General features: G+C 38.1%; 1 long non-coding RNA gene across 2 annotated transcripts in view; it reads left to right on the plus strand.

Moving 5' to 3' along the window:
* The window catches only part of LOC146545499 (uncharacterized), a 224293-nt gene that overhangs the window by 13387 nt on the left and 189647 nt on the right, over positions 1-21259 (plus strand). For both annotated transcript variants that reach the window (XR_014887410.1, XR_014887412.1), the window contains exon 2: positions 19699-19945. This is a non-coding gene — a long non-coding RNA (uncharacterized LOC146545499). The remainder of the gene's footprint in view (positions 1-19698; positions 19946-21259) is intronic.

Raw genomic sequence — 21259 nt, forward strand, 5'->3', positions numbered from 1 at the left:
TTCAATTCCTGACATTCCAGGCACAATTTTTGGCACAGGATCCTACAAAAAGTTTTCAGAGCAGGCAGGCCATCTGTGGGAATGGGAATCAGCAGCTGAGACAAGAGTGGGCAGAGAGATTTTAATATGATGCTCATTTTCTTAAGACTACATCAACAGCTGTCTCTCCTTTATTTTTGAAGCTTGCCTCATGACTTTGAGAATCTAGCTTTTTTCTTTTTTTTTTTTCTTCTTTGCTTTCTAAGATATGCAGAACAGCTATCCTTTGTACCCCTTCTAGGATGATTTTGTACCTCTTTAAATAGTGGCTTCCTTTCCTGAGTGCCCAAGGATAAAACCGTGGTTCAAGAATGCCAAGTTTTTCTAAATACAGCAAAATAAATCACTACAAAATTATTGATGGATGGTTTTAATGGTGAAAAACATACTTGTGTTTGTCTTTTGGTTTGTCTGGAAACATCACTAATATTTTGAAGAGCACAGAGAATAAGTACTGATGTTAAAAATCAGATTATATTTTGCAAGTGCATCTTGTTATTTCCACTTCAGATTTCGAAAGCTGAGTTTTACAGGTTCAGTTGTAAGGCCGAACAGCATCTCATTTTAGTGGACTGTTGGATTTAAATGAGATTTTTTATTCTCCATTTAGAGAGCAATGCACACATCTTGCTTGGCATTTTACTTTTCTTAAAAACTTACTCCCAGCAGCTAATATTTTTTATTCTTAGCTTTGTATATTTGTCATCTTGGAGTACATATTTGTCTTGTAGTGCTGAATATCTGTGCTGGAAACAGTACTGAGGAAAGAGGTGACATGCTGGCACCATTCTAATGTGATCCCTGTAGTGCTGCATGGTGGAAGGGCATGCATGCAGCTTAGGCTAGGTGAGTGCCAGAGACAGTGTCCTCCCTGCGTATCAATTAGCACAGGGAATAGTCAGATACCAGACCTGTTTCAAACACTTGATGTGTATATGTACTTTTGCTTGAGGAGGTGTTTGTTTTACATAACAGCTGAAATTATTTTAACGTTCTCCAAAATTCATCAAATCTTATTACCTGTTAGCTTTATGGTGTAGCCTTGCCTTGTGTGCGTAAACTTTAAAATAGCTTGAGCTGATTTCTGACTCTTGGACCCTTGCTTTGTCTTATGTTTTCAGACAGAGGTTAAGATCATTGGTCTATAAAGCTTTTCCTGGCAAGAGGAATTAACTACATCCCTGTAAAGCCTTAAAAAATCACTCAGCAGTGCATTTTCCATCCAGGTCATTCAGAGGAGAGGAGACTATTTAAGATGTACTGCCATCCACCTGGGGATTTCACCAAGATGTTAAGCATGCTTTACAGAGCTTGCCTTTGAACCACAAGTGTTTGGTATGTGGCCTGTGTTATGGCAGGTCAGAAGCATGGGGATTTCTGAGCCTTTTGCTGATGAGAATTAACGGCCTAATGCTTGCTTCTTAAGCGGATGGGATTTGCAGTCTTGTCCAGGCAGGGTACGGGGGAAGACTGTGGCCTCTGAGTGAGCACAACGTGCCAAGGGTGGGATAAAGGGATCTTGTTAGTGTGATGAAGTATCTTGCTTGTTGATGAGACCCAGGAGTTTTTTCACTTTTGGAGAGCGTCAGGCCCCACCCTGCAAGAGTGTTCATTGAGAGAGAGCTAGCTCTTTCCCCTGCTATTTCTTTGCTTCATTAGTATTTGTTAGCCACAGAAGACTCGCCTGGTTGTGTTATCCTCAGTATCTGAAAAGAGGAGCCAAAAATGACTAGAGTAGTGTTGCCTTCCTGTAGCAACCTGCAGACCAGTCCTGCTCTTTGCTTACTCTACACCTCCCTCCAGAGAAGCGGGTACATTCCTCGTACCTTCCTCGCAGATGTTGGGAATGTCATTCTCCAGGAGTATCTAAATACCTTTTATTATTTAAATATAGAATTACACTGGAAGAGTCATATGTTGAGATGGCAACTAGCGGTCAGAGTTGGAGGTAACTTGCCTAAAGCTCTAGGAGAGCCATTGAGCCAACCAACTTTATTTTCGGTTGTTTGGCAGGTCTTGTCTATGCTATTAAAGGTTGTTTGTTAGTAAGTAGTAGAACTCCTGTTATGGTTTTGTGATTTTGATTGTTGGTATTCCACATCATAATATCATGTAGTGCACTGGGAGTTTTATATTCTTGTTGCTGCTATTTTAACCCTCTGTCTGAGCCACTGGAAAGTCTGTAGCCTTTGTGTTAGTCTTTCTCTGTATGGCTTGCATAATGAATTTATGTCTAGATAACTGCTGGCTGTTGCTGCTTCCCTAGTCCATGGTGAACTGTAGTCCTTGGCAAAGCAAAACAACCTGACAGTATCTTCTCTGGTTTTATGTGCTGCTGTTCATGTCCTAGAAGAACTGTTTTTCAGGAGAATTGTGAAAGAAACTCAAGGAAAATGTATTCTAGTGATTGTGTCTGTGGTGTCAAACCAGGATTGAAGTCTGAGCTTCTTCAGCATGGAAAAGGGATGGCCTCAGGAAGACTTAACAGTTATAGAAGGGTTCTTAGAAATGTGTAGGTGTTAACATTTGTAAGGATCTAGTTTTATGGTTTCTGTTGTGTTGTTGTTATCAACCCTGAAAATATATTTCTCTACTTCCCACTTGATTATGTGTCACTAGTAAGTCAATGAGCCCCTTTTACCCTAATTTCAGTCAGTCATGTGAGTGAAACAATTTTGTTTTTTTTTTCATTGCAACATTCACTTTGTTTTTCATTAATGCATTTTTACAGCGATGAGTCTGAATTGATCAAAGCTTTTTTGGTAACTCTGTTTACATAGTTCTCTTCTGTGAGCATCCCCAAACAGTAAGATGATGTTTAAATTGAAGAGATAAACTGAACTAATGATCTTTTAAATAAGGTAATGTTTTCACTGTGTAGAAATGGTAGGTATCTGCAAGAAAATCCTCTATTCTTGCCATTGTAGGAGAGGCCTTTCCACTGTTTTTTCTCTGTCCAGTTAATTGTTGTGGCTCTTAAGCAGTGCAAATACTGCAGTACACAAACACAAAGGGATTATATTTTTTGCCTCCTCTTCTCAGGATTCTCCCAGTCTAGATTGATGCTGAAGGGTCCACGTGAGTGGGTCTTCGACATTCTCTCATTTCTGCCTGTGTCACTTGTGCTCAAGGAAGTTTAACACATCTCTTTACCTGAACCAATTTGCAAATAAAGAGAAGACCTTCTTCTGTAGTGACCAGCTACATCTTTTTGGGGAAGTATGACACGGAGTAAATTGAAAGTATAAATCATATACCATCTGTCACAGCACTATTTCATTTTTTTTTCTGTCTGAAATATATGTTTCGCAGATCACTTTTTTCCTTGGAGTGAGAAAGAAAAAAAATATGACCTATTTTTAGAGGAATTATGGAATGAACAAACTTGTTTATGTAAATGTCCTCCTCCATAAACCAGCAAATTTTGAAAAGTGAATTTGCTTTTATTTCCCTAATCTGAGGTTTTCACGAGCCATTTCAAACTCTTTCACTGTAATTTTTACATGATATTTTTTCTGTTGATTAGCTCAGTGTGGGTTTTATACCTTCCATAGTAATCAGACTTTTGCTACAGTCTGAAACAACTGATCTGCAGATGAAATGTAAATTAATATGTTGACCCTTTAATGGCTGTAAGTTTGTCTCAGGCTTTTCTTTCTCTCACAAAGTCTGCAGTGTTGCAGAAGCAGCTTTTCCATAGGCTGTGATTTCAAATGAATAAGTTATTCTATATTTGCTTTCAGTGTGTCAGAATTAACCTCACATTTCAGTGATGTGTTTTGTTATCTTCAGCAGTTGCAACATTTGCAAAATACTGTGATTCCAAAGAAATTAATAATGTAACTTCCTATTAATCAAAATAACTTTCGTAACTTTACTTGTCTGTATTAAGGAGCTTCTATAAATGTCATCTGTTTAAAGTTTTATATATCTCTATTTTACAATTTTTTATCAGTAGATGAAATAAAAAAGTTTTAGAAATGACTTCTATCTAAAGAGTTTGAACATCACTGCTCTTTTCTGCAAAAAATAGTGAGCCTCAGATTTGTAATTGGCATGACATCTAATTTTTTCACCCATAGGGCTTTAACTTTTCAAGCTGTCTGGAAGCCAGGGCTAAAACTATTTTCATACTGAAGCTGAGATTCCAACATAACTATGTGAGTCAGCACCTGAGGAGGAAGAGAAATGCCAAATTTTGCACGTCTTTCTATGACGGTCTGAGCTGGTAGCATTCTATTCAGTGTAGATCATTTGTGCCAGCCGACTTAGCCTGAGGGTTGAACATATTATTTCAAAAAGGGCATAGGGCTCACAATCAATACCTTGGGCCAGCTAGGTGCCCGATTATGCTCCCTGGGCTTGATCCTCCTCCCATTCAAGTTGCTGAGAAAATTCCCTGTGACTTGAATAGTGTGAGATCAAAACCCTTATGTGCGGTTCATATTCTCATTTTTGTGCAGAATTTACCTGAAATACGTTGGTGCATCTATACTTTGGAAATTTGAAAACATTTTTGGTATGCTTTTTTTTAAATTATTATTACTTTTTTTAATTCCAGCAATTGTGGGTAAGCAGGAATTCTTAGAATCAAATATGCCAAAAGAGATTAATTTCCCTTCTGAGCATGGAATCATGGAATCCAAGAGCTCTGTTCTGAAAGCATGAAGGACTATGATTTGTAATAGGATGGGTAAAGCTACTTGCAAAGTTGGCTTCAGCACAGGCTTTTGTATCAGAGTATTTCATACCACTTGTAAAATGTCCTTGGAGAAACTATAGCATATAGGCCATGCTGCTGTTGATAGTACGCAAATCTGTGAACTAATGATGGCAAGAGTAATACATTATGGGAATTATTTTGTTCTCAAATAGTACATTATATTTAGTCTAATAATAAGAAGAAAATATTTTACTAACAGTGAAATGGTTTTTTCAGTACCTCTGTCTGTTCATGTGACAAGTTGCTGTCTGGGTGCTTGCACACATGTTGATGGTGCAGAGTTTACCAAAACTCCAGCACTTGTGGGCAGCAGTTAAGGTAGACTGCCTTGGAAGCTTACTTACCAGCTTAGTAAGACTCATACATATGCCAGATTCTGCTGAGCTTTCCTTTTTTCTTTCCATTTGAAACTCCTGTGAGTTACATAAGGAACGAAGCTCAGCTTTTGATAGATGATAGAGGAGAAGATCCAATTCTAAAACTGCTTTTGTGATAAATGTTGGGCATCCTCCACTTGTCTAGGTGAAAACTGTGGCAGTTTTATTCATGCCCTTCAACTACCATTTGTGTTAAACAAGATGTTGTGTCCTCAATTTCATCCACATTCTTCTGCTCCTTGGCAATGTTCATAGATCTATCTTGGGTCATCTATTAAATGTCTTTATAATTTGTTCCTTCAGAGAGAACAGAACTAAATTTTTTAATGCTTGGGTTAATTAAATTATTGGTCAACATTCTACATGGCATTGAAGGAGTAATCCTTACATCATAGCATTCAAATGTGTTTGCTGCTGAATCTTACAATTTTGAAGCATTTCTTCATACATAAAAAACCTTCTGGGATGCAGTGAACTTTGGAATTGTAAAGTAAGAAGGTTTTGGATTTGCATAGTACATCTTAGAAATTGTTTTCTGTCCAAAGTTGTTTGGAGAGTTGAAACACTGAAAGGCATTTGTATTGAGGTAGCTCACATAACTGTGCACTTGTACTGCACTCAGCAGTGTGTGCATGCAGCCCAGAAGGCCAACTATATCCTGGGCTGCATTAGAAGAGGAGTGGCCAGCAGGGAGATGGAGGTGATTGTCCCCCTCTACTCAGCTCTTGGGAGACCCCATCTGCAGGACTGCATCCAGGCCTAGGGCCCCCAGTACAGGAAGGACGTGGAGCTTTTAGAGCAAGTCCAGAGGAGGGCCACTAAGATGATCAGAGGGCTGGAGCACCTCTCCTACGAGGAAAGGTTGAGGGAAATGGGCTTGTTTAGAACTGGGAGAAGAGAAGGTTCTAGGGAGACCTCATTGTGGCCTTCCAATACTTGAAGGGAGCGCATCAACAGAAGGAGAAAAAGCTGTTTACAAGGTTGGAGAGTGATAGGACAAGGGGGAATGGATTTAAATTGAAACGGGGAGGTTTATTAGATATTAGGAGGAAGTTTTTCACTCAGAGGGTGATGACACACTGGAACAGATTGCCCAAGGAGGTAGTGGATGCCCCATCCTTGGAAGCATTCAAGGCCAGGCTGGATGTGGCTCTGGGCAGCCTGGTCTAGAGGTGACCCTAGGGGGGATTGAAACTACATGATCGTTGTGATCCTTTTCAACCCAGGCCATTCTATTATTCCATGATTCTATACACTAGATCAAATTCCTTCATTGCCGTATTTAGAATTTATACTAGTGGGAAGAAAAAATGTTCTTTGTCCACTTAATATTGAGAAACATCTCATCTGTGAAAGGAGACTGGATTCCATTGTCTTTCTGTCCTAATTTATAGAATGTCAATAGGCAACCCCATGGTGTTGTTATGAACAAAGATGTTGGAAAACATTTCAAATGTTGTATATGGAATGTAGCTCTGTTTTTCTGATAGATGGTGACCAGAGAAAATAAGAAGACAAACTCTAAAAGTCATCTGTTTTGACTGGAGATGGTTGTTTGGGCTATCAGTTAGGGATGCATATTCAAGCTGGTATGCATAGCCATATCATGCTGCCCTCTGCACTTACTCTTGTATTTTGTCTAAGGAGGAGCACTGCCCAAGTGTACAGGGGCTGTCTTGATTCCTGAACTAAGCTGCTGCTTGCTTTAGGCTGCAGAGCTATTGTTATGGGGTGCTATAGTCACAGTTAACAGGGTAGGAGTTTTTTGCTGGCAATTTGGCAATTGCCCATATCCCTGCATCCTGATATCTTTGCACAATTACTCTTTCCTCCTCCACACAGTCTGCTTAGAAGTATTTTTATTATTTGTCTCAACCTTCTACTTTTTTTGCATATTATTGCAGACTGCCAACATGTGGTGTGCTGCCAAATGAGCTAGCTGCAAAGAGAAGCATATGGAAAGCCTTGTGAAAACAGAGGGAATATTCTCAAGACCGCAGTTTTAACAACTGTACTAACAGTATGAACTGCTATGAAGCTTTGTGAAGTAGCTGTTTCCACTGGGGAGAGATCAGCCTTGGCTTAGAGCTAGGAATAAATGAAAATCTTTGAGCAGTGTGACCAGGTCTTAGTGTGCAGAAGGCCCTGTTTTTCTTCCTTGTTTAGCTGAACTCAGCAAAATTGCTGCCTACTGCTCATAAGCCAGGAAGAAGCAGCTTGCTTTACACGTGGAAGGAATTTGAAGAATTTCATATCACAACTTTAAAAATTGAAGCCCTTTCTAATTGCAACCCTATCTACTTAGCAATGCATTTCAGAAAATATCCTTGGAAAATTCAGGTGATCAATCTTGAGATAAAACCTGAGTGATCACTGTAAGTGCAGGAGTCAGAAAATTTAAAGACTGGTCCAAAGTACTGATAGCTATATTTACTTTTATTGTGCAGGAAAATTGTGGTTTGGTGAGGTAATAAGTACTTGACTCATGGCAATGGCTGTTTTATAAAGTCGTGCATTCTGTAGAGCATAATAGGTTGTTTAAATCAAAAATCAATCTCTTTTTAGTCAAACCTAGTGAGTTCTAGTTCCTGTTTTTTCTTCTTCAACTGTTATGGTTATCTAAAGGTATCCGGAAAATACTGAAAATGTGTTAGTTAGGTTTTGTTGATTTTTGTTGTTGTTGTTAATTATTTTTATTTTTTAATTTCCAAATTGGAACTAGGATGACTGATATCTTTTCTGTAGTGGCTTCTAAAATGTTTGTTTTTTTTTTTTTTTTTAACTACCTCAATATATGAAGTATTGCCTGTTGGTATTTATACTTCAAAAATATTTCATTACAAGTTGATAATTTTATTTCTGATTTATTTCCAACTTTGTTTGTTGCTTGGCAGCTACTATTTCCCAGTACTCTAGTACTAATACAGGTATTCTGTCTGTAAGTTCGGTGTACTGGAAACTGGCTAAGGCTGTTTGATGGTCATTTTTCAAATTATATATACATATTTAAGTATATAAAATTCTAGCATGAGGGCAGTCAGACACTGGAGAGGTTACCCAAATGGGTTTGAAACATCAGTCCGTGGATATGCTCAGGAATTGACTAAAGAAAGCTCTAAGCAGCAAATTACAGTTAAGCATGCCTTGAGCTGGGGCATTGGGCTGGTAGATTCCAGAGGACCCTTCCAACCTGAGTTAATTTGCGACAAATGAGTGTCATGGTAACACTTTGTAAGCTGCAGCAGAGAGGGTAGAAGAAGTCCTTTAAAGCAGAAGAGACACCATTGAATGTTAGTTACAACAATCTTCTCTTTTTTGAATAGATCTTTCTTTTTTTTCTGTTACCCATACCTTACAGTGACTCAATAATAAGATGCTGCTCCATCTGTGCTGCTTTGTTTGTTTTTTCCTTTTGATTTAGAGTTGAGCAGATATGGGCAGGGACAATTTTGATTTTCTCAAAATAAGGTTCTTGGCAGCTCAGAAAAGAAGAGACAGTTCTAGTTGGCAGGATGCTGTTGAAAGCACGGGAAGTTCAGACATTAGAGATAGCAGATAAAAATGAGTGAAATCCAATTAAACAATAGAAAAATAGAGCAGGCATGTGGACGGCAGTGAAAGTTCTGCGGAGGTCAATGCTTTGACCTCTTTCATTTCTGGCCAGCATCAATGACCTAAGTGTGGGAAATAAACTAATTGAATTTGCTGATACCACAAAATCAGAAATTGAGGTCACTGCTGAACAGCTGGTAAAATTCAGACAGGATTTAGATCTACTATTTAAGTAGTCTCAGAGAGAGCAAATGAAATTGTATGTGTACAAGTGGAAAGGAATACGCATTTGGCTTCAAAATAAATTCATGAATACGAATTAAAGTGATTGAACTAGAGTGAGAGAAAATTGAAAGCGACTTTGGAGTAATAGCTTACACACAGTGTTGTCGGGCCATGTGACAAGGTGGTGTGGTGCACCTTTGAATGTGAAAGAGAAGATCCCTTAAACTTAGTATTTGAAAAAGAGCCTCGGGAAAGCAAGGAATTCTCAGCAGTGCAGTGATGAATACTGTACCATAAATAACCACTTCTTCCTTGCTTGCTAGAAAGACTTTCAGTACCTAAAGAAAGCCTACAAACAGGAGTGGAGTCAACTCTTTGAAGGGGTAGATAACAACAGGACAAGGGGAAATGGTTTTAAGTTGAGGGAGGGAAGATTTAGGTTGGATGTCAGGGAGAAGTCTTTTACTACGAGAGTGGTGAGGTGCTGGAACAGGCTGCCCAGAGAGGTTGTAGATGCCCCATCTCTGGAGGTGTTCAAGGCCTGGTTGGATGGGGTCTAGTATTTAATGGGGAGGCTGGTGGCCATGCATGGGGGTTAGAGATTCATAATCCTTGAGGTCTCTTCCAACCTGGGCCATTCTGTGATTCTGTGACTCTAGGTTACTGTTAGTCAATGTAAGTCTGTAGGAGCACAAAGAGTAAGAAAAAAGCATGCATGTGTATTACTGGGGAAAAAGGAAAATCTCATAGGGAGATTATACTGGGGATAGATCCCTTGAGCCACTCTTGGAGGTAATTCTTAAAAAATTCTCTCTCCTTAAAAAAGATCATAAAATTTGGAAGCTGATTGCTTTAATTTGGAACCTTCATCTTTCTGGGTGGGCATAGATTTCCAGAAACTCACTGGAAACCGTCTTCTCTGCATATTAAAAATATTGTTTCTTGAACACCCAAATGCTACAGCATGCATGCACCTAGTACCTCTTTTTTTCTGTATTTTGTTGCATAACGTGAAAACCATGTAGAGCTCTTTAAGATGAGCTAAACAAGCAACCCTGACACGATTCCCTCAGAATCTCTATTCTGTCTGCACTCTGACAGCAATGTGCTTCTGTCAGAGCTTGGCACAGCACTGGCGCTTCCTAATGGGTAGCTGTTCTTGAAGCCCCTGTCAATGGTCAATAGCATATTAAAATCTTAGTGCTCCTGATGTGCCTCTGAAGTGTTCCTGTATGGAACTTTTTGTTTGGCTGGCTGGTTTGCAGTTGAATGAAGTTTCACGTTTAATTTAGGTTTTCTTCCCTTCTGGGAATTCAGACCAGAATATCCTTGTCCTCGTAAGTAGGAATTATCTTATGATTTCTAATCTAATTTTGTTTTTTATTCTGTTGTTGGAAATACCTCAATCCAATCCATTAAGTTAAATAACTCTCTCCTTTGTTTGCTTTCCTGGTGACAAACTACTGAGTTTGCTGTTGTGTTGGAGATAAGTATGCAGGTAATATTCAAATGCCCAGTCAGCTATAGAAAGCAGGAAACTGGTATCCATCACATTCTTTAGTATCTTCTGCTGTAGTAAAAGGCATTAATGCACCTTGCAAGCTACCAGGTACTTCACCAAATATTTAATGCTGTTGTGGACGTTACCTGCAAATTTTCAGTACTTTTTTTTTTTTTTTTTTTTCCTGTGCCAAGCTTCAGTAGCGTATATTCTGTTTGGAGCTCTTAACATTGCAAAACCTGCATTACATTCCTCATGCTCCCAAATTGTTTTCATCTGAACAATTTGGATTCAGACTGCATATGCAATATTCACCTCATAGCACAACAAAGAACAAAATGTTTGTGTTGCTGATGAACAGCTCAAGCATGTCTGTTTGGAAATAAATTCTGCAAATCAAGGATACATAGAATAAGTAACAGACTACTGAATTTATTATACTTTGTTAGCCCTCTGAGATATGATGGCCCAAATGATTGAGAATGTTGCTGTGAAGTCTCACAGTTGAACTTGGTTCCAGCTGGTGGCTTGGGATCTTCTCTTTAATCTGCACTATACTCATACCTTAGATCATAGAATCATAGAATGGCCTGGGTTGAAAAGACCACAGTGCCAACCACTAGACCATCCAGCTTTTCGTGGTCCTGTTAGCAAAGTCTGACAGCAGCTCAGCAGAGAAGACTGAGGCTGAGCGCAGAGCAGCCATGCTTACTTCCCTGCATGACTACATGTTGGCCTCTGCAGTGAAATAATCATAAGGCATAGAATCATAGAATGGCCTGGGTTGAAAAAGACCACAATGATCATCTAGTTTCAACCCCCCTGCTATGTGCAGGGTCGCCAACCACCAGACCAGGCTGCCCAGAGCCACATCCAGCCTGGCCTTGAATGCCTCCAGGAATGGGGCATCCACAACCTCCTTGGGCAACCTGTTCCAGTGTGTCACCACATTGTGTGTGAAAAACCTCTTCCTAATATCTACCCTAAACCTCCCCTGTCTCAGTTTAAAACCATTCCCCCCTTGTCCTATCACTATGCACCCTCGTAAACAGTCTTTCTCCCTTCTGTTTATATGCTTAGCAGAAAATCTTCAGCTTTTAATTGCTCGTTCTATTTTAAACTTCACTATGAAAATAATTTCATCCTTGTGTCCATAGGTTTCATCACTGTTTATATGACAGTTTTACAGTCTTAATGGAATTTTAAATGGCAGTTGTTCTATCTGACCACATCTCCAGTAGAGTTTCTTAGTCTTTACAGTGCAATCCAATCTCACAAAAGTCAGGGAAAATCAGGTATGTTTTTCTTCTTCTTTTGTATAGGAGAATAAAACACAGTTACATAAAGTAAGTAATTAAATTCAAAACAGAGCAACAGCTAGTTGATCTCTGTTCAGTTGCAGTCAATTTTTTTTTCTGTATATGATGTTCACATGCTGTTTCTGCTCCATGTCTAGGTATTTGCTATTAGACAAAACTAGAGGCTAGCTAGCTAGCTTTCTGACTTCATAGTGAACATCATAAAATCTATCTAATTTTGTATGTGTAGCTTAATAAATACAATTCACCAGTTTTCTGGTACATTCTGAGTGATTAACTTCTCAGTTGTGTTTTTATGAATATTTGTCTATGATAAAGGAATATAGGGAAGCTCAGCCTCTCCCCTTTTCATCCACTCCTATTCCTGCTTCACTTCATTTCTTCCCAGTAGACTGGGAAAATCCTCCCTTGCAGAAATAGGGAAGAGTAGAAGCAGGCAGTGTGAAGTTAAATGGCATGTATCTAACCAGAAAAATCTTGCTTCTTTAAAAAATAAAATATAAAATAAAATGCACACATATATGCATATATCTACCTGTACGCACACACATACAACTAGGAGATGTAAAACAGGCTGCAAAACCTTGTGTCCTAGCTACTTTTGATGGATTAAGGGCTTTGAACTTTTTCCTGTAATCAGTGTGTGGCATAAAAATATGGTTACACAACCATCAAGCTGATGTTGCTTTGATTAGAAATAGACTCTTCATGCAATTATTTTACATGTGCCTTTCACCTACTGCATTCTCCATTATCCTAGCAAGTGTATTTTATTGACACAATCAATGAGATCAGACAATCAGCTTCTACCTGTACAACCTCTATCGTGACCTGGGTCATTGTGCTGCAATATAAGGAATAAGTAGAGTTTCTCTTTATATCCTTCTTGGTAGTTTGTACTTGGCAGTGGATGGCTAGAACAAAAAGTATGAACAAGCAATCACATCTCCATGTAGAAGAGTACTAATTTTTCCAGGAATGTAAGAGTGAGTTTTTTTCATTAAAAGCACTCATTTTGTCCAGTTTACCATCTCTGATTGCTGACATTGCTGTATTGGCTGTACCCATTAAGTGCATGGGGAAATTTGGCAAGTTTTCTAATATAATAGGAGGAAACAGTGCAGCTATTTTCATCCTTCATCCCTTCTTCTGAGACTGATCCACTGAGCATGAGTTACAGTGATTGTTTCTGTCTTTCAGGTAATTATGCTCTAAAGCACCAATCATATACAACTTGCTGTAGTTTTTTTGTCTGTGGATTATTATTATTTTTTCTTTGTGAAGTGTGCCATGCCTGGAGATATGGTGTATATACAATTTGAGATCAAATTAATGCTTAAATAGCATGGTAAGATTAATGTTCCTCTTACATTATGAAGTGCTCTTTAATTCCCCTTGGAATAGCTGCAAATGCAGTTTGAACACAAATACATTTGTTTTTGCTGTAGAGCAAGTAAGCATAATTTTATTTCAAATGTGCTTGAGCTCCTGCTAATGAATGCAGCATCCAAAGAATAAAATAGATAAGAGAGGTGATAGTTCATAGGAATAGCGTGTGAGTGTATATATATTCTTTCAGATTCAGTGCAGAGAGTAAGGTATTTCTCACTGGCCCTAAGAGAACTGCATGCATTCCCCTTAGGATACACTGATGGTGCAAGAGGAAAGATATAAGCTGCCTTATATTTCCTTCTGGGAGAGGACTCAGAATCTCTCAGTTAATGAGTAGGGTTTCTCAGGACCATACCCCCTGCCTGAACACAGAGGCAGGGTCACCTCGGAGCTAGCAAAAATTGTGCATCTGAATTTTAAGTGCTACAAAATAGGTCTTAGGGTATAGCTTTTTCTTTCAACTTACTGAAGTCTGAATTCTGAGATTATAAACTGGTTTTTGGGGGCATAAAAATTTCTCTCTTTTTTTTTTTTTCCATCTACATGAAGGATGCCAAAAGAAATCAAGACTTATTCTGCACTACTTTTATAATGCCTTATCTGTGACCAAAAAGAAGTCCCTTCAGGTCTCTCTCAAAAGATAGTCTAAAATAATAAGTGTTTATCTTTCTTATACTTGGGGGGCAGTGAGGGGTGAGAGCTGCTAATAAGCAGTTGAAATAGTTTTATGTACGTAGTTCGTTAGGGATTATACAGGAAGGGGAACCATGAGTAAACTTATTTTATACTGACCTTTGTTTTTAACAGTTCAGTTGCTTCAGTCTATTTTTTTTTTTTAATTTTTTTTTTTTGAAGATGAGGATGTTGACCCACTTGCAAATTTTTTTTCTTTGGTTGTCATTTCTTCTCCTTTTTCCCTGCACACAACCTGAGTGGATCTAATGTTGTGGCTCAGGTTTAGACTCGCTTCATTTCCCTTTATTTCCCTTTGTCACACACAGACCATGGAAAATTTAGAGCTGCTGATTCTCTTAGTGTTGCTTTTGATAATATGTCGTGATTTTGCATTTGTAATAAAGCTATAGATCAATGTAAACTTTGTGGATTCCAAAGTATATATTCCTTAAAGCTATTGTAATAAATTTGTGTATCACAGCTTAAAAAACAAAACAAAACAAAAAAAACCCCCTGCAATTTCCTCTTGTTGATGTCCATGAAAGGAAGCACAGAAAAGTCTGTACTTGAGTACTTTCCTTTTTTTCCCCTCCTATTAACATCCTCTATCCCATTATAAACCAGTATCAACTTGCTCCTATCTTAATGTCTAAATGATGCACTCTGAGTAGCTCAAGATTAACACTTGTATTTCTATCTGCAAATATAATGCCATAGCAAGAAATCATCTTACTGCTTGTGTTTGCTATTTAAAGAATGTGATTACAGATGTGTGCACAGGAGCTTGTAACATTAGGTTTCTGGTAGTCTTGGATCACTTCAGCAGCAGATAACAGCAGCAATCAAACAAAAAGAGATAGCATGTATGTGTCATGCTTTTGGATTTTAATTTTTGGGCTATGGTTTGGAACATTTCTTAATAAGATTCCGAACAATTTCTTGATTATAAATGCTTTTGCAACAAGTTTGAGGGATATGAAAACATCCTACTTCGACTGTAGCATAAATACACACTAGCACTCTATAGTGTGCTTTTGCAAATGTTTCTCTCTTGGTGAAATTTTCTTAGATCTGACATTGTTTGGTATTAAAGATTCTGAGGTTCAGTAAGAAGGAAGATGTACCAAATTCTAGAATCTGATATGCCTAGCATTTAACATCTCTAAGCGCAAACAGTATCTCCTGTGACAGGAGAGAGCTTTTGATTCGCTCTGAAACTCTGAAAGTCATTGGATGTTGCAAGGGCCAGGTATCTCTGGAGATCAAGTGCAGTACCAAGTTAGAACTTTGACGATGTATGACATTTACTTTCCTGGCAGCAATATGAAGAAGACAGTTTCTCTTTTTGTTCAGTTGTATTCTTTGCTTTTTGAAAACCACTGTCTAGAATGGAAACAAAACAAAACAAAACAAAACAAAAAAAAACAAAACAAAAAAAACAAAAACCAAAACAAAACCAAAAAACCTTGTGATGTGTGTCAGGGTGATTTAGGGAGACAAATTTTGGAATTCTTCAAGTTTATTCAATTTTGGAAAATGCTGCAAAATATTATTCTGGTGATAGCTGTGTTATTTCTTCCATCTGATTTTTTCCTTCTTCTCTTTTAATTGCCAGATGTATTTGAATTAGAACAGGAGATGTACAGGAGGATTTCAAGCAGTTCTTCCCACTGGGTTGTTTCCTAATCTTTTTGGTCCTAATTTGGTAGTCAGGAATGATTCCTATTCAATCTGAGTTTTAGCTGATTAGTTCCTCGTTCTTCATTAGTTCTTGTGTGTGTGCATCCCACTTCCTACCCTCAGCCAGTCTGCTGTTTTATTTTTCTTCCTTTAGGAATTGCTTCAGCACAGATAAGGGCAACGTAGAAAAGAAAACCAAAAGTATTTATTCACAATTAATATGGAAACTGCATTTCTAGCAGCAGTTAATATTGATATCAATATTAACCATCTTCTATTTCTCTTCTCCCTTTTAACTCATTACTTCGCCCTTAATTGTCTATTCCACTTTTACATGAAAATCATAGTGTCATAGAATTACCTAGGTTGTAAAAGACCTTTGAGATCAAGTCCAAAATGCTTCTGTATAGATACAATCTGGGTGCATTTCTCTCTATATGTACATATTTGTATTGCTTTCCATGTACATCAGAGCAATGTGGTTAGTAAAAGAGCAATGAAAAGAGAAGAAAATGAAGTATTTCACTCCATTTCAAAAGGAGAAAACTCCTTGCCTAACTTACATTCCTGCTTTTCCGTGAGTGGGAATCAAGCATCTGTCTTAGCCTTCCTTATTTCTTCTGCCCTTATGTAAATAAACAAAATAAGAACAAATCAAAGGAGGAGAGTGGAATATGTTAAGACAGAACAAAGGTGAGAAGGATGATTTCAACTATTGAAGACAGTAAATCATGTAATGCATAAGGTATGTTGTATAACATCTAAAAATGTAAGTGAATAAATTCTTGTCTTTCTGAGACAGCCTTTTGTCTGATATGAACAAGATTTGCTGTGTTAGCAGTTTATTTTTGTATATTTACTAGCAACTGCTTATGATGCCTAATTCTATCCCTGCTTTATGCAATAATTTATATAAACAATTATTTTTTACTAGATTCTGCATTATTTAACCGACTTGTGTTTGCAAATATATCCTTTTTGAATGCTATTTAAACTATTCTGGATGCAGTGAAGAATTTAACAAAAAGCTATACTGATTTCAAGAGTGATAGTCCTTATATACCCCACTCCCTCCAAAAGGCAAAGATGCCTTGGGGAAAGCTGTGATTTTTATTTTTATTTTTTTTTTTTTCCACTTATACGTCAGATATGAGGGACAGAAAACTCAATTTCAGCAGAAATTGTGTTTCTGAGGTCCAAGCAGTTCTGCCAAAACTGTGGAATAGAGCAATAGCTGCTAGTTTAGTGTAATGATTGTGCTGTGTCTTATCGTTTATTACATGTGATCTGCACTGTTGCTGCTTTTCAGGAGTTTTCTATGAATTTAAAAGAAACTTACAAAAAATTTGAAAAGCTACAAACGGCCCCTCCTGTTTTAAGTCTTGTGTACCACAGCTTTTATTTCAAATGCAGCTGAGCATGAATTTTATTTTGAATTTGGTCTGAGAAAGAATTTAGTTTTCACTCTGGCAAAGAAAATGATGAGGCATTCATTCAAGAAGCAGAACATAAAATAGAGATACTTCATCTCTAGCCATTCTTTTTTCAAGTGTATTGTCAAAGTTAAAATGGTGGCTTCTCCTACAGCAAACCATATATTCTTTGCAGTCATAAATATCAGTGGTTTGGAACCTTCTCAGTTCTCTAGCACCATATAGAAACAATAAAATGAGATGAGAAGAATTCTCCATTTAAACTGGTACAGTACTGGTCAAATAAACATGAGTTGTAATGCTACTGGGTTATCTTATCAGTGATGTTTCTATTTGATGCATTTCTAAGTACTGAAATCTTTTTGCTGTATTCAGATAGACGTGAAATATTTTCAGGTAAATTCCAATGTCAGATGTTCTTCTGTTATCTGTAAATAAGAATGTGTGAAAAACAATGTCTACTTGTTGCTTGTATGTAAATTTTCCTTTTCAGCCTGCTTTTCGTGGCACTGTTAGCAAAGTCTGACAGCAGCTCAGCAGAGAAGGCTGAGGCTGAGCGCAGAGCAGCCATGCTTAATTCTCTGCATGACTACATGTTGGCCTCTGCAGTGAAATAATCATAAGGCATAGAATCATAGAATGGCCTGGGTTGAAAAAGACCACAATGATCATCTAGTTTCAACCCCCCTGCTATGTGCAGGGTCACCAACCACCAGACCAGGCTGCCCAGAGCCACATCCAGCCTGGCCTTGAATGCCTCCAGGAATGGGGCATCCACAACCTCCTTGGGCAACCTGTTCCAGTGTGTCACCACCTTCTGTGTGAAAAACCTCTTCCTAATATCTACCCTAAACCTCCCCTGTCTCAGTTTAAAACCATTTCCCCCTTGTCCTATCACTATGCACCCTCGTAAACAGTCATTCTCCTTACTGTTTATATGCTCCCTTCAAGTACTGGAAGACCACAGTGAGGTCTCCCTAGAACCTTCTCTTCTCCCAGTTCTAAACAGTCCCACTTCTCTCAACCTTTCCTCGTAGGAGAGGTGCTCCAGCCCTCTGATCATCTTAGTGGCCCTCCTCTGGACTTGCTCTAAAAGCTCCACATCCTTCCTGTACTGGGGGCCCCAGACCTGGATGCAGTCCTGCAGATGGGGTCTCACAAGAGCTGAGTAGAGGGGAAAAATCACCTCAAATATTCAGAGGAAGGTGTCACACCACTTGCTGAGGCAGCTGGAGCAGTGAACAAAAGACATTTAGTTGTTTTTGTCATTATACTAGAACGTCAAGACACAATGATGTACAAGGGATAGAGTACTTTACAGAGGTATTGAGTATGTTTTTATACAGGAAAGTAGTTTTCTCATTTCATTGAAGAGGAATTGGTGCAGAAAAGAAAGCCTAGAAATGAAGAGATGTGGCCAAGATCATCCAGGGAGCTGCCGATTCAGCTGCTAATAATCTCCATGTCTTCAGAGTACAGTGTATTTACAGCAAACAACAACAACAAAACAGACCTGAGAAAAGATGATGCAACTAATGCTACTAAAACATGGAGTCTATTTCATACCAATTATTCGAATAACTGGGAGATATGTAATTAAGGAGTAGGGGAGAGAATTTTAAAGAATGATGCTCTTTGTTCAAGGGAATGTTTCATGCTGGGATTTTTGGCTATTCTGGTGGAAGGGAATCAGACAAACTAGAGATTACCAACTGAACATAGAGCTAACAATTTTCTTAGTATCTGTCAAGAATATAAAGGAAAAAAAACAACACCATGGCATTATCTACCATCAGTAGATTTTTCTGAGGTAACTAAAATTAGGGATAGATAGTATTTGTAACTCTAGGTTTGCTTTGCTCTTCAAGTAATGTGAACTTGACAGATAAAGTCCAGGTAGGGCAAAGTGACGTCTGCTTCCATCTTTATGTAGTATTATGGGTAGAACTATTCAAATAAATTTTAGAATTGAATTGATTTCACTTACTTTTAGTTCAGTTTTTCTAATCCTTTCTGCTATGTGAAAGCATTTTTTTAAAAGTTAAGATTAATCCAGGCCCAACCTGTGAAGGTAGAAGGATTAAGTGTATGAATTATACAGAAATTTTTTACAGTAAGGGTGTTGGAGCACTGGAACAGGCTGCCCAGAGATGATGGAGCCTCTTTCTATGGAGATATTCAAGACCCGTCTGGATGCCTGCGATTCCACCCAGTGAAATAATCTAATACTGTTTTTGCAATTACATAGTTGCTGCTATGGCTGTGAAATCATCTTTTTTTATACAGAATACCTGTAGCAAGGAGGATTTTTATTTTAAGAAGTTAGAGTTATTTTTAAAAATAAATAAATAATTTAAACAGTACTGTGGTGTTGGTCTAAAGTCTTACTTGGCATTGACTGCGCTTAAAAAATGTTTATTTTTCAACCTATATCAATTTTAATCCACTCTCAGTTGGCTTCTGAAAAATCAGCATAATTAAAAAGTTGGGAAGGAACATATTTAAGTATAAGCTGATGACCTTACATCACCTACTGTGCTTTATTCCTTACTGGAATAATAATAAGTTACTGTTTAATTAGGATGCTGGCTAAACAGTGAATCATATGTTAAGCAAATTGATTTCATCAATGGTTTAAACCTTATGGACTTCAAGGTTTTGCAAACCTTGCAGGCTGTTTTTAGATCTGAGAATGCATTAAAGTAGACTTCGTACTTTTATACTCAACTTTTTGTTCTGTTTTGTCTTTTTTTTTTTTTCCTTCTGCAACCTTTCCTTGCAGTTAAAGAATTTGTGTGAAGATGGATTAATATGCAAAAAGTGAAGGTGATGTGCATTACAAGAGACCTGCTCTACAAAAGAGATACTGTGACTTATGTCTGTTGCTGCTGTTCCAAATAGACTATGGGTGAAATTCTGCAACTTTGCTTGCAGGCTGCCAACTCAGCAAGCTGGTGCCACCTCTTTCCCCAGCATAGAATGCCTACCTGCTGTGATAATGTTGTGCTCTGGTGAATGTGTCAAGTCCTGTGAGTATAAGGATCTGATAAGAAAATCACTTTGATCTAGGCAGCACTGTTTGGCTCTAGATGAAGTTGAGATGTCTAGTAACAAACTGTATGCTGTTCAATGTTTTAGCTTTCCTCTTTTACTAATGCATCAGTAAATGTCCTAAAACTTATGATATGTGATGTGACTTACCTCACAACTGAATTATTTTATTATTATTTATTATTTTTTCTCTGGTACTCATTGTTTACTAAAAAGTGCCATGCTCCCATGACAGTATCAAAGCTATTCACAAGCTTCTCAAAGTTCAACAAGGCCAACTGCAAGGTCCTGAATGTGGGTTGGGGCAATCACAAGCACAAATAGCAGCTGAATGGAGAATGAATTGCGAGTAGAACTGAAGTATTTGGTTGGTTGATGAGAAATTCAACATCAGAAAGCAGTGCGTGCTTATAGTCTGTATCCTGGGCTGCATCAACACAGAGGAAGCCAGCAAGGCAAGGGAACAGCTGGCTTTTTCATTTCTGCAGATAATGCAAAAGCATAAAACAATTGAACTCATGAGATCTGGGAAGCTTTGGAGTTAGAAAGCCTTTCTCCAGGAAGCATGACTTTTTTGTATAATCTGTTAAGTTTAAGTACCACTATTCTAAGGACAGGAGTTATTATGATTCAACATTTAGTTGCCTAAAAGCAGTACTCCTATGCATCTGCCATGAGTGACCCACACTGTTTTGTACTTTTATCTGTTAAGAGCATTAAGGCAACTGCACAGACACAAGTTTCCTGTTTTGAGAAGAGAATCTTCAAAACCTGGGATGTGCTGGGTTTGCTGCGTATGTGCTGATCTGCTTTTGTACCATCTAATGTGCCAGATGTGCTCCTTGACATGGATGCCTGGCCCACAAATGGCAGAATGCATGTTTCAGATCAGTGCTGCTGAAAGTGTGGTGGTGACACCAGTATAGCTGATGTCTTGCTGCAAAATCATCTGGATGTGGTGCTCAAGGACATGATTTAGCAGAGGATTGTTAGTTAGGGTAGTATGGTTAGGTTGTGGTTGGACTTGATGATCTTTAAGGTCTTTTCCAACCTGAGCAATGCTGTGATTCTATAATTCTATAAAAATAAACCATGTGAGTTTGGATTGCTTGTAAGTGGTCTGATATTTTCAGGGTTTGTTTTTGTTTGTTGTTGTTTGTTTGTTTTTTCCCCTTATGTTCTGCTTTTGTCAAAACTGTGGGTAAAAATGATGTTTTATATGAAGGCGTATTCTTCTGCTTGCATTTCTTTTGAAATATGTTTTTGTCTGTATCTTACCTTGGGTAGTTTGC

Source organism: Meleagris gallopavo, chromosome 1 (assembly GCF_905368555.1).
Source record: "Meleagris gallopavo chromosome 1, MGAL_WU_HG_1.1, whole genome shotgun sequence".
NCBI classification, from domain to species: Eukaryota; Metazoa; Chordata; class Aves; order Galliformes; family Phasianidae; genus Meleagris; species Meleagris gallopavo.